General features: G+C 37.9%; 1 protein-coding gene across 2 annotated transcripts in view; it reads left to right on the top strand.

Annotated features, from left to right (window-relative positions):
• Positions 1-13,328, top strand: part of IL6ST (interleukin 6 cytokine family signal transducer) — a 46,969-nt gene that overhangs the window by 2,367 nt on the left and 31,274 nt on the right. For both annotated transcript variants that reach the window (XM_004608440.2, XM_055145386.1), the window contains exon 2: positions 7,018-7,106. The gene's annotated coding sequence lies outside the window, so the exon portion shown is untranslated. The remainder of the gene's footprint in view (positions 1-7,017; positions 7,107-13,328) is intronic.

The raw sequence follows: 13,328 nt of genomic DNA, 5'->3' as shown, positions 1-13,328 counted from the left end.
ATGATCAAAGGATTATCTGAGCTCAGCCTTGACCCTGGGTATCATTTAGTTAAAGCCAAAATGAACAGAACCGATTCTATCCATTCCTAATAGAGGTATATGTATGGAAGGGTTGGGCTGGAGCGATAGCACATTTGCCTTGCTGTCCGGGGTTCGATTCCTCTCTCCCTCTCTGAGACCCAGCATGCTGCTGAGAGTATCCCGCCTGCTCGCACGGTAGAGCCTGGCAAGCTACCTGTGGCCTATTGGATATGCCAAAAACAGTAACAAGTCTCACAATGGAGATATTACTGGTGCCCGCTCGAGCAAATCGATGAGCAACGGGATGACAGTGATACAATGATGGGAAGGTTAAGAAATAACCAAGGTTTATTAGTTATGATAGCCAAATACATTCCTAATCCTAGGTTCCATTCTCTTTGCTGAATATTTTGCCTATATTCACTTAATTCTTATAACCTTGTGAGGCACACTTTATTATCCTTTTTTTCTTACAAGAAGGAAAATAGATGCAGAAAGGTTAATTAATTTGTCCTGTGCCAAGTGACTAATACATGATAGAATCAAAATTCATACTAACATCATGGTTTCAGAATCTGAATTATGTTGTTGTTTTTGGGCCACACCCAGTGGTACTCAGGGCTTACTCCTGACTTTGTGCTCAGGGATCACTCCTGGTAGGACTCAGGGGACCATATGGGATTTCTGGGATCAATCCCAGGTGGGCCCATTGCAAGGCAAGCACCCCATCTGCCGTCTGGCCCCCAGACTCTTGAATTCTTGATCATACTTCATACAGTGTTTCTTCATAGAGTATATTTGAGTGAGAGTGACTGGACTAGTATAGCCGTACCAATAGGTTGTTTTTAGGGTTAGAATGAGGGCAAATTTGACAGTACTTGGATGCTTCTCCAGGGTTTGTGCTTGGGGTCACTCCCAGCAATGCTCAGGGGATCGTGCAGTGCCAGAATTGAATCCAGTGTGTGCAAAGCATGCACTTCAGCCTTAATGAGCTGTCTCCCTGGCTCAGTAAGGTAATATATTAAGAATTGAGGTGCTGAATGTCTAAATAAGATTGTGGTGTAGAGGGTAGAAAGGGAAGGACTGAAGGGACAAAGACATGAAAGAAGTCTGGGTATTGTAACTGAGAAGATCTGTTGTATATTGAGTAGGTAATAGACAATAAACAGACCCCAATAACTGAAGCAATTGAAGAAGAGAAGGAATTTTAGATGGGGAGAAAAATATAAGTACTGTGATTTTGCATTTTCGGGGGGGCGGGGGCACATACTTGGCAGTGCTTAGGAGACTATTCCCGAGTCTGTTCAGGGATCACTCCTGGCTGTGTTCAGGGGACCATATCTAGTGCTGGGAATCAAACCAAGGTTGGCCACACACAAGGCAAACATCTTACCCACCTATACTATCTCCTATCCTGTGATAATTTTTTTTCTCAGTGTGGAGTTATGTATGTCTGCATGGGCATGTGTAATATGCAGGACCTGTTAAATTTGAGCCAGAGACAGGATATCCAAGATCATGATAAACAACTGGAATTTAGTAACAAGAGGTTCAAGCCTGAATTCTTGAAATTCTTTGAAGGTAATAGTGTTTTATATATCATCAAGGATGTTGTTACTTTAAAAGAATTATAAATACCAAATACTTTTGAGTATATTCATAGTCAGGAGGAAAAAAAATTAGCAGAGAATTAAGTAAAGGAGAGAAGAAAGGGGGAAGGATTCAGCTACGTGATACTGTTACATAGAAACCAGGAGATAGAAATTTAAGAAGCAGAGATTGGTCAACATTGCAAATGCTTCAGAAATACTTGAGATATTGTCACAGTTGCTACCTATAGTGGGGTCTATTCTAATATGTCCTAGATTTAATAGAAATGAATTCGCTAATTGACAAGAGAGCTACATCTGTTGAAATGGGTCTGTTGTATACGTTATTACTCAATTCCAGAGCAGGAATTGAATCCATTTCAGTACAATAAATCTGTCCCTGTTCAAATTTTAATTTTCTCGTTATTTAAAGTAATTTCATCTTTTGCTCTGGTATATTGGTTTATCATTACTTTTGAATCATGCTTTTCATATTGATCTCCTCCTAAAACAGAGTCAGCTCATCAGAGCTTTGTTTCAGATAAGATGATTCTGGTTTGTAGGCAGCATAATCTGGAATGTTACCATAATTAGAGTCAGAAATTATATATGCTGGTTTTGTTTTGCTTGTCTAGAAGACATGACTGGGTTATGTTGGCCCATCTGAATTGACTATTCTTTGTGCTTTGTATAACTGCATGTTCTTTCTAAACATTGAACTTTTAAAGGGCAAGTGCTGTATGTTTGACTCAACTATATTTGTTATGGCTTTTTTCTTTTTTTTCTTTGTATTTTGGGGTCACACTCAGTGATATTCAGAATCTATGATCAGCTCAAGGCCCAGGCTTTCTCCTGGTGGTGCTGACAGTACCTTGGAGTGCCAAGCTCTGGGCTGTATCCTTGGCACATGTACTGTTTCATATCTTAAGCTATGGTAAGAATATGGATTGACATCATAGTACTTTAAAAATAGTTAAAAATTTTTTTAAGATAGTGATATTTTGCAGGTGACCTTTAGGTGCTCTAAAATTATAAGCATACTTTAAAGTATTTCTTCCATTGCTCTTATAGTTTTGTTTTTGCATTTAGTTAGTGAGTCTGGAATGTGTAGGAAATGGAGCTCTTAACTTTTTCAGTTATAGGGTTAGTTATAATAGTTCTATTGCTTGGATAGTCATTACCTCAGCGAAAGCTTTTAAAAAAGTCAGGCAAGAAATTCATATATATATAAATACATATAATATCTTACTAAAAGCATATCAGATACTTTGCATATATTAGAATGATCACAATTTTTTAATCTGATAATAAATATGCTCTTTGGAGCTTTTTGCACGTTTAACCATACTAGTATTTTCAAGCTAAATATGTATATTAGTTTGTTTGATTTTGGGAGCAGTGCTGGGGGTTGCTCTCAAATGTGCTTGGACTAATTGGTGCCAGGGATTGATGCCAAGCCTTTTCCATGCAAACGACGCACTTAGTAGAATAAGGTTTCAAGGACTTTAGACCTCTGCACACCATTTTTCTAAAAATAGTGGTTTGACAGTAGTTTTCTTGTGCAATCCTTATTTGATTTGATATCTGCATGACTGCATCCTGCACTACTGGCCAAAATGAAGTAACAAAGATAAGATTTTTTTTCCTCTTGCCTAAAGCATCAAACCAATAATAAAAAAAGACTTGAAGCAGTAATTATTAAGACACTGAATAATGAAACTCAATGAACTGGAGAGTTGGAAAGCAAATATGGTGAACTTTACATGGTTTTTTTACATAGAATTTTGACTTTATTTTAATTATGTAAAGTTGAATTTTACATGGTTTTCAGACCATGTCACAGATAGGGAGATTCTTGGCTCAGCACATAAATACTGAGTTGAAGTGATGACTGGAGACCAGGATGTCTAGACATAGAACAGAATGCTGGAGAACTCTTGAACCCAATGCTCCTGCATGCTGAGCATACTCTCCAGATAACTGAGCTGTCTCCCTGCCTCAAAGATACAAAACTTTAAAAATTATTTGTATATTTCATTTGGTGGTGGTGGTGGAGGGGTCACTGCACAGCTGGAGGTACTCAGGGCTTACTGCTGGCTCTGCACTCAGGGATCACCTGCAGGTTGATCGCATGCAAGGCGAGTTTTCTATCTGCTGTCTTATTGCTTTGGCCCAGTTTGCAGGTTTGATCCCTGGTGCCTCCACATGTCCCAGGTGTGATCCTGGCAGCTGTGCTGTTGTGCTGTTAGTGATTTCAAGCAGCACTACGGCTGTTGGGGCCATACTGTGTATGAGCATCACAGCTTACAAGGTGGAATTCCTGATGCACACCACTAAACGTGTGTGAGCACTATGACCAGGAAGTGTGATCTCTCACAAACACTTGTGTGACCACCACTGTGACCTCCAGCAAATACAGCCAGCACCCAGAATGTGTGTGAGCACTGCAAATAAATGGAGTACAACTTTCAGCCAGCAGCATAGCTTTATGTGTGAGCACCATGTGATGCTAGTTACCCTAGTTATAACAGTTAAGTGAAGAAAAGGGACAAAAATGACAATATAGTTTATAACACATGTAAAATTCATATGCAGCTTATAGCATAAGGAAATGTAGGTTGTATGCTGAAAGTATGTCAGGAAAGGTGAAATAGATGTTTTACTCTTATTATCAAAAGGTATTGTAATGTCACTTAAAAGTAGACTAATAAATTTAAGATGTTTACCATGAACCTTAAAACAGTTACAGAGCTAACAAAACCCAGACTGTTAGTATATAAGCCAAAAAGGAAAACAAAAATTATTAAAGATATTAACAAAGGTTAAGAACAGGAAAAGGAGAATAAAACAAATAGGTAGAAAATAAATATTAGAATGATAGCCTTTAATTTAACTATATTGATAATCACATATACAAAATAAAATCAGTGATTTTCAAGTTGTTTTTTTTTTTCCTTTTTTGCAGTGCCAGGGATTGAACTCAGGGCTTCACCTTTAAGGCAAGTGCATCACCACTGAGCACATGCATTCTTTTTACATAGGCACCTGTCTGTGGATTGGCAGTGAAACATCATTGCTCTAAAATTTCCTGAGACTTAGAGACCGGATAGAAATGTTGCCTGCCTCATTGTGGTTTCTGATAGACCTACAATACCTCTTTCTAGACAGCCCTAAGTCCTTGAGTCCTTGGCTTTTCTTAGCCTACAACTGAATTGTAATCTCGGCCTCTGTTGTCCCTGGCATTCTTCCTATGTATCTTTTTTTTTTTTTTATTAACCCAGTATTAGTCATTGTGTATTAATTACCTGCCACTCCCTTCCCAGTTTTACATCTAAACTAAGAAGAACAGAGTTGCATTTGGAGGTTCTGGGAGATAAGAATTCAACAGATCTGTTTTGGTGTTGAGCGTAACTCAACCCCTTACACAATAAGCAAATGAAATAAAACAGTATTTTAGAATAAAGGTAGAGAAACCCTGGTACAGACTAGATCCATCATGCCGTTACTTATGTAGAGTTTTATTGGAACTCAGCAAGAACCCATAATTGATGCTTTTGCACTTCAGTAACAATTGATTAGTTAAAACAGACTTCTTTGCATTTTAAAAAAGTATTTTTATCAATTTAATTCTTATGTCAGAAATCTAATGTATGGGAAGCAATAATGGATTTGACTTCCTGCCTAAAGTTAAAGTTATTTCATTACATTTCTCTTCCTTTTCCCTCTCAGCTCTTTTCCCTGTTTCCCTCTAATTCTTGGCGTGGATCCTGGGACTCATGCATTCAAGGCATGCCCTTTATTTACCACTGACCACGTCACTAGCCCGTCTTGTTGCATTTCAAAGAGGAACCCCACTACTTACATTAGAATTTAACCTAGTATTGAGAAAATCTTGATCTCTTAATTTCTTTGGAGAGGGGGGACGGTTCACCCAAGCAGTGCTCAGGGGACCTAGGGGCCTCTCACAGCGAACCCTACTTGCAGTTTTTAGGTCACTGTGCTGTGTGCTGATGATTGAACCAGCTGAGCTACATACAAGGCAGACTCTTTAACCACTTTAATATTTCTCCAACCCTACTGAAATTTTTTTGTTCCTTTGTGCTGATTGTGCTTAGGGCTAGTCCTTCTGCACTTTTGGTGATGCTCAGGGGATCATACATGGCAGAATTAAACCTCGGTCTTCAGAAAGCTTAGTGTGTGCTCATTAAGCTATCTCTCTGGCTGGAGAAAAATCTGAAAACAATTTTTTGCTGCTTCCCTTCTCTCTGTTGATGTTGTAATCATTGGGATGAGTGTGTGTGTGTGGGGGGGGGGGGGATCGCATACAGTCTTGGTCTCCTTGCTCCTGAGGCGCTCCAACAATTTTGTCATTGTGCTCACTGGGGCTTGCCCACCAGGTTGTGGTACTCAACATGCTTGACTGGGCTGCTCTCTTGGGGTCATGATCCTTTTGTTGCAGTGCTTCAAGGGGGAATTTCCTGTATCCTGGTTGTAGTTCATTGCCAAGGGTCACTGTCATGGTCACACATGTACTGACCAGGGATCACATTCCTGACCAGTGGGTATACTAACATCTTTGGTTGTGCTGTTTGTCAGTTTCACACTCTGTAGTTACATGCCCTTAACTGGTTGTGGTGCAGCTGAAAATCACTTGTACTTGGGATCTCAGACAGTGAGCTGCTGGGTTCACACTTAATGTGGGCCATTATCATTAGACTGAGTCAAATGATAATGTTTTCAAGTATGTATCAAAACAGTTCTAGAATATTTGAATACTTTCATATAGCTAAATGGTTATAGTTTAAATGGGATTGTTAAATGAGATTATTTTATACTGAAGCTCAAGGTATTCAAAATATGATTATTTTCTTAAACCCTGAAAAAATCTCATCTGGAGAGATAGCTCAAAGGGCTGGAGTACATACTTTTCCTGCAGGAGGCCCAGGGTCAATTCCCCAGGACATGTGGTTCCCTGAATTCTGCCGGGAATGAACCCCAAGCCACACATAGGAACTTGCTCCTGAGCACTGCCGACTTGTGGCCACATAAATAGAAATACAAAATCTGAAAACCTAATAGCTTCTGATCTCGCCCGCATGGGAGAGCCTGGCAAGCTACCCGTGGTGTATTCGATATGCCAAAAACAGTAACAAGTCTCACAATGGAAATGCTACTGGTGCCTGCTCAAGCAAATCGATGAACAATGGGAGGACAGTGCTACAGTGCAGTGCTACACATAAATATTACCAAAACTGACTTTATGATTTTCAGGATTTTTTTTTTATTTGCTCTCCTATGTTTTGAACTCAGGGCCTTAAACATCACACATAAAATGTTAGGCGCTACCACTAAGCATATGCCTGACTTTCAAAAATAACTTTCTGAATAAGGTTCTTCTCTCTTACAGTGAAATATTCAATGAAAATAACTTGGCCTTTGGAGTGGAAGAAAGACTTAATTTCAAATCCTGTTCCCTCACTTTAGTTTTATGATTTGGTAAGTAGCGTTTGTCGAAGTATTTTTGGTCACGTTTCAACAGTCTCCATCATCATAAAATCTGTAACACCACGAATGTATGTAATGTTGAGGACTATTGGCCATATGATTCTGGTTTATGAATAGTGTTGGTTACCTCTGTTCTGGTAAGTTGATGATTGATAATGGGGGGTACTATGCATATATAGGGAAAAGGGTAAATGGGAAATCTTAGTACTTCTCAATTTGTTACAACTTAAAACTAATCTGAAAGTGATTTTTTTAAAAATAAAACTTATATAAATGTAACCTCTTCCCTGCCCATTTAGATGTTGAGAGAATCAAGTGAAATAATTTATGTGAAACTAACTTGTGTATTATAAAAAATATGCAATAAAAATAATGTTATTCAGAATTAATACTAATGCAATAAAGCAATGTTGGATAATTAAAAAATAATTTAATAGTATAATATAGGCCATTTTGTATTATACTTTTATTTTATATTTTATATTTAAATATATTATTTATATATTATAAATTTATATTATATCTTAAATATACAGTGTAATATTGTAACAGACTAATTCAGAGTAATACTACTGATTATGATATGATGTACCATATTGAAAATTTTACTAATCCTGAACTCTATTCATTTAACTAACAATACTTTGAGGTTTTTTGGTCTTGTTTTTTTCTGGGAAGGGGGGATGTTTCTTTACTGGGGTGGGAGAGGGCATTCCTGGCAGTGCTCTTGGCTTACTCCTAGCTTAGGAATGCCAGGGATTGAACCCAGGTCAGTCATGTGCAAGGGAAGCACCTTACCCACTATCTCTCCAGCCCCTACTATTAAGCAATTGTAGTGTATCTGTTCTACAGTTATAGTAGAAACATTGCAATAGTAATAAAATACTCTTACTTGCATTGCAAATCTGAGTGCATTATTCATGCATTTTAATTTTTTATTTAGGTCAGACTCAAAAGGAAATGGGAAAATATTAAAAATTTCAAGCCATAAAAAATAAAAATAATTTATAAGGGGAAAATTGTTAAATATTTTATCATTTGTAACTCAACTTGCTTTTTCTGCCATGAGAAAATCCATAGGAATGAAAGTAAATGAAAATTAAAAACCATAGCAATAATCGTAATTTTTTTTTCTTTTAATTTGGCCACACCTCATGGTGCGTAAGGCCTACTCCCAGCTCTGTGGTTGAGGGGTGGGAGCTGTCACTCTGGGAGGTGTTCATGAAATATCAGGGACTAAACGTAGGCTTCCTGCAAGCTAATTCTGCTTCATCAATCTACCTCTCCAACCCTGTGCTGATTTTTAAACATAAATCATTCATAAGCTTTGTTATAACATTAAGAGTAATAAATTAATTTATGATGCATCGTACTGTGTCGAACCATCAAAATTGAGGAATTGCTGCTCAGTTCTTTTAAGAAAGCTTTTCTGTAGTCATCTTTTCCAAGAAACACTCAGATTTCAGGAGAAATTGCTATATGCAGTACGTGATTATAAAGTACATGCAATAAAGCAATGTAGAATAATTTTTAAATAATTTAATAACATAATATAGGTCAGTATAATATTGTAACAAACTAATTTAGAGTAATGCTGCTGATTATGACATCAAAACTTATATGCATGTAAGTTTCTGCAAAAGATGAGAGAGTAGTACTAATAATAGAACTTCAAGCTAAATATTTATTATCAACAGATTGAAAGGTGGGTAAAGATAAGCCAGTAACTTTCAGTTTTATCAATTTTAAAACCAGCAACAAAATTGCCTAAATGCATATACTATGAATAGATGTTCTTCTTTAGGAAGCACTTTCTACTAAAACATAGAAGCTGTGTTTGCCTATTTTCCTTTTAAAAGTACTTCCTAATACTGCAACATAGAAGCTGTGTTTGCCTATTTTCCTTTTAAAAGTACTTCCTAATACTGCTCTGATTACTTTTTTGGGGGAAAGGGGGGGCCACATCCGGCAATACTCAGGGGTTACTCCTGGCTCTGCACTCAGGAATTACTCCTGGTGATGCTCCAGGGCCCATATGGGATGCTGGGAATCTAAACCAGATTGGCCACATGCAAGGCAAATGCCCTACCCGCTGTACTATCACTCCAGCCCCTGCTCTGATTACTTTTTAAAGTACTGATGAGACCTCTAATTTCAGAGTTTTGTCATAAGATTGTAGTAATAAACCAGTAGAAAGATTGCCAGTTCCCAAGTACTGTAGAGAAGCTGTAGTGTGAGCATACTTACACTATGCTCACTATGCTACACTTACACTAATGTAGGTGGGTGCCCAGGATTGTATGATATACATTCTGTTTAATCAGCATCAGGATACCTGTTTTGTTGTTCTAATATACAGTTTATTTGAGATTTTTCTAGTATAGGAGGACCGAAAGTTGGTAATGTAAGGGATGAAACAGGTGGACAAAAACGCTTTCTATAGCTTAGTGTCTTACATTTTAGCTGCTTCTTAATAGCTTCAGAGTTATTTGTGAAGCTGATGTGCTGACCATATAAGCCCTAAGTGACCACAGACTGAGGTCCCAAAGCAGTCAGTGTTCTCTGCAGTTGACATTCTTAATCTTGACAAGCAGGTTACTAGATGATGGCTATGTGGAAAGGACTCTACCCGGATGCTAGCCCCCAAGCCAGCCTCAGGCACCAGTGCTGTAGGCTCCCTAAGGACAAAGACAACAGTGCCATCATCTGGTTCTGGTTGCACAAAAACAAAATCCAGCAGTGCACTAACTGGAGCCTATTACAGGCTGGTGTCTTGCCAGTTGGCCCCCTGAGCTGCTGCACTATTATGTGCTATAAAGTTTTTTCCTTCCAATAAAGACAAGTCATTGCACTGGATCCTTCTCCACGAAAGCAAGATGAAAATTAGCTATTAATTTTGTTATAGAGTGATTATTACCTGGTTAGGGAGTATGTGAAGCTGATATTTAACATTTAATTTTTAAAAGGCTGTATTCCAAGTATGTATTCCAAATGTTGTATTATGAAGCCCCATCAAGAAGTTAATAGTTTTATTTTTGACTTAATGGCGTATTCATTAATTATTTGTAATTATTTTTAAAATTAAGATTATACTTATTTGGGGAAAGTGACTTAGTGATAAAGTTCATGCCTGGTATGCATGAGGCCCTGGCATTACAGAAAAAACCAAGGCAAAACAAAAAGCATTTAAGTTATATTATTTGTTTTATATTCTGTTTTTTTTTTTAATATAGGGCATTGAACCCAGGGCCTCACACACACAAGGCAAGTGCTCTATTGCTAAACTATATCTCTGCCTAAACTATACTTATTTTTTGATTAAATATTAAGGCCTCACAGTATAACATTGGAAAAGTATGGAATGTATATTGGAAAAGTATGGAATGTATATTGGAAAATCTCCCATCAACCTGTGCATATTTAGTGGAAGCTAGAGTTTGAATTTTTATCAATGGAGAGATATTTTATGTATATATAAGCAAATGAAATGTATGCTTTTTTTCCCCCTTCCCTAAATGTATGCTTTTTTGTCAGTGATTATTATCTGCACAGAGAGCACATTTTTTTGTTATGACTACATATATTATGTTTGGATATGCCATAGTATATTTTCATCATGAATATTTAATGTTTCTTCAGCCTTTTACTATTTAAAATTTGTATTGTTTTGTTCATATCTATGGAATAAAGTACTAGAAATAGAATCATTAGTTCAAACCGTAGGGATGTTTTCATTTTGATGGATATGGAAAAATTGACCACCACACTCTTAAGTAGTTTTTTTTCCTTTTGTTTCTGATAGTGACATCTAATAGCCTAGTTCTCCCTCTTGGAGAACCTGACAAGCTACGTAGAGTCTATTGCCCACTCAGGAGAGCCTGGCAAGCTCCCCGTGGCGTATTCATATCCCAAATACAGTAACAGATACATTCATACCTCTTGGAGAGCCTGCAAGCTACCGAGACTATCCCGCCCGCACGGCAAGCCTGGCAAGCTACCCGTGGTGTATTCGATATGCCAAAAACAGTAACATAGGTCTCATTCTCCTGACCATGAAAGAGCCTTTGGGAAAGACGAGGAAGAAGAGATTGCTAAAATCTCAGGGCTGAGTATAATAGAGGACGTTATTGGTGTCCGCATGAGTAAATCAACAAAGAACAGGATGCCAGTGATACAGTTTCTGATAAGATCTAATTTATAAGCAATATAATTCAGTGAATTATGTAATTTGCTAAAAAATGTATACCACTTTACACCATACGTGTAAAGTATGGAATGCTTTTTTGTTGGTTTTTCTTTGTTCGTTGGTTATTTTTTGTTGTTGTTGTTTTTGCTTTTTGAGTCATACCAGTGATGTTCAGGGGTTATTTTGGCTCTGCACTCAGGAATTTCTGCTCAGGCAGGGATGCTGCTAGGGATTGAACCTGGGTTGGCCGGATGCGTGGCAAACACTCTGTCCACTCTAGTTTAAAAAAAAAAATTAAATAAAAGAAAAAAACTAAAAAAAACTCCAATAGGTTGTGCTCATGATTGGAAAGCAGTATAGAGATTTTTAAAAAAAAATAACGATTAAAATTCCATATTTTTACTTATACCACATTCTGATTATTTAATAGGAAAATACAAAAAAAAAACCTATTCGACTATAAAACCAATTAATGGTTACCAGGGGTAAGGAATGAGAGGGGGGTGAAATGGATAAAGAAGAATGGTGAAAGAATTTATTTAATCTTTTTTTTTTCCCTAAAAATACTACATGTGAGTGAAAACACATGTTTTCCTTTTTTACCATCCAGCTTATTTTAGTAAGCTTGAAAAACTTCTGGGACCCATCCATATTGCTGCAAACGGCAGTATATCAACTGTTATTATTTTTTCATGTTTAAAAAATATTTTGATTTTCAGAACATATTTGTTGGTTTTTTTTTTTTTTGGCTTTTTGGGTCACACCGGGCGATGCACAGGGGTTACTCCTGGCTCTGCACTCAGGAATTACCCCTGGCCATGCTCAGGGGACCATATGGGATGCTGGGATTTGAACCCGGGTCGGCCGAGTGCAAGGCAAACGCCCTACCCACTGTGCTATCTCTCCAGCCCCTCAGAACATATTTGGCAGTGCTCAGGGTCTGTTACTAGCTTGGTGCTTGGGAATTATTCTTGTCAGCTCGGGACTGTGTGGTGCGTGGAATTGAACTCCGGGCATCACACATGTAAGCCCTGAGCCACATTCCCCATCCTCATTTTTTTTCTAATGGCAAACTAGCATTTCATTGTGTATATGTACCACATATACACAGTCATCAGTTTAAGGGCATACAGGTTATTTGCAGTTCTTCGCAATTATAAGTTATACCGTAATAATAAACATGGGAATGTGTGTATATCTTTTTGTTTGATTTAGTCCCAATTATTTCTGCCTTTGCCATTAGCATCAGGGCACTGTCTCTAAGCTGATTGCAAGGAGCTTATTTATGTTTTCTTCTTTCATTTATAATAATTTTAGTCATGTATCCAAGTCTCCAATCCATTTTGAGTTAATTTTTTTTTTTTTTTTTTACTTACTGGGTCACATTCAGCAATGCTCAGGGGATACTCCTGTCTCTGCACTGGGGGAGCGCAGAGGATCGAACCCTGATTGGGGGGATATGTTACTATTGCTCTGATCTTGAGTTAATTTTTTTTTTCTTTTTGGGTCACACCTGGAGATGCACTGGGATTACTCCTGGTAGTGCTCAGGGGACCATATGGGACGCTGGGGATCAAACCTAGGCCGGCTGCGTGCAAGGCAAATGCCCTACCCAATGTGCTATTGCTCCAACCCCATGAGTTAATTTTTTATAGTATGAGATAGTGATCTAGTTTCATTCTTCTGTTGTTGATAACTAGTTATCTTAGCACTTCTTACTAAAGAGGCTTTCCTTAGTCCATTGTAAGCCTTGATTCCTTTGTCAGTCAGTTGTCCCTATATGCATGGTTTGGTTTCTGATCTCTCAGTTCAGTTCCATTGATCTGTATATCTAGTTTGTTTTTGTTTTGGGGGCCACACCCAGCTGTGCTCACAGCTGACTCTTTGCTCTGCAGTTAGGATCACTCATGATTTTGTGCTTAGGGAGCATGAATGAATGGTGCTGGGGATAGAACCCAGGTTGGCTGCATGGAAGGCAAGGGCCCCACATCCTCTTCTGTCTCTCCAGCCTTTATATGTCTTAAAAA

Source organism: Sorex araneus, chromosome 1, assembly GCF_027595985.1.
Source record: "Sorex araneus isolate mSorAra2 chromosome 1, mSorAra2.pri, whole genome shotgun sequence".
In the NCBI taxonomy this organism is placed as follows: Eukaryota; Metazoa; Chordata; class Mammalia; order Eulipotyphla; family Soricidae; genus Sorex; species Sorex araneus.
Note: the sequence above shows the minus strand (reverse complement) of the source record. Positions and strands in the feature narration are given on the sequence as shown.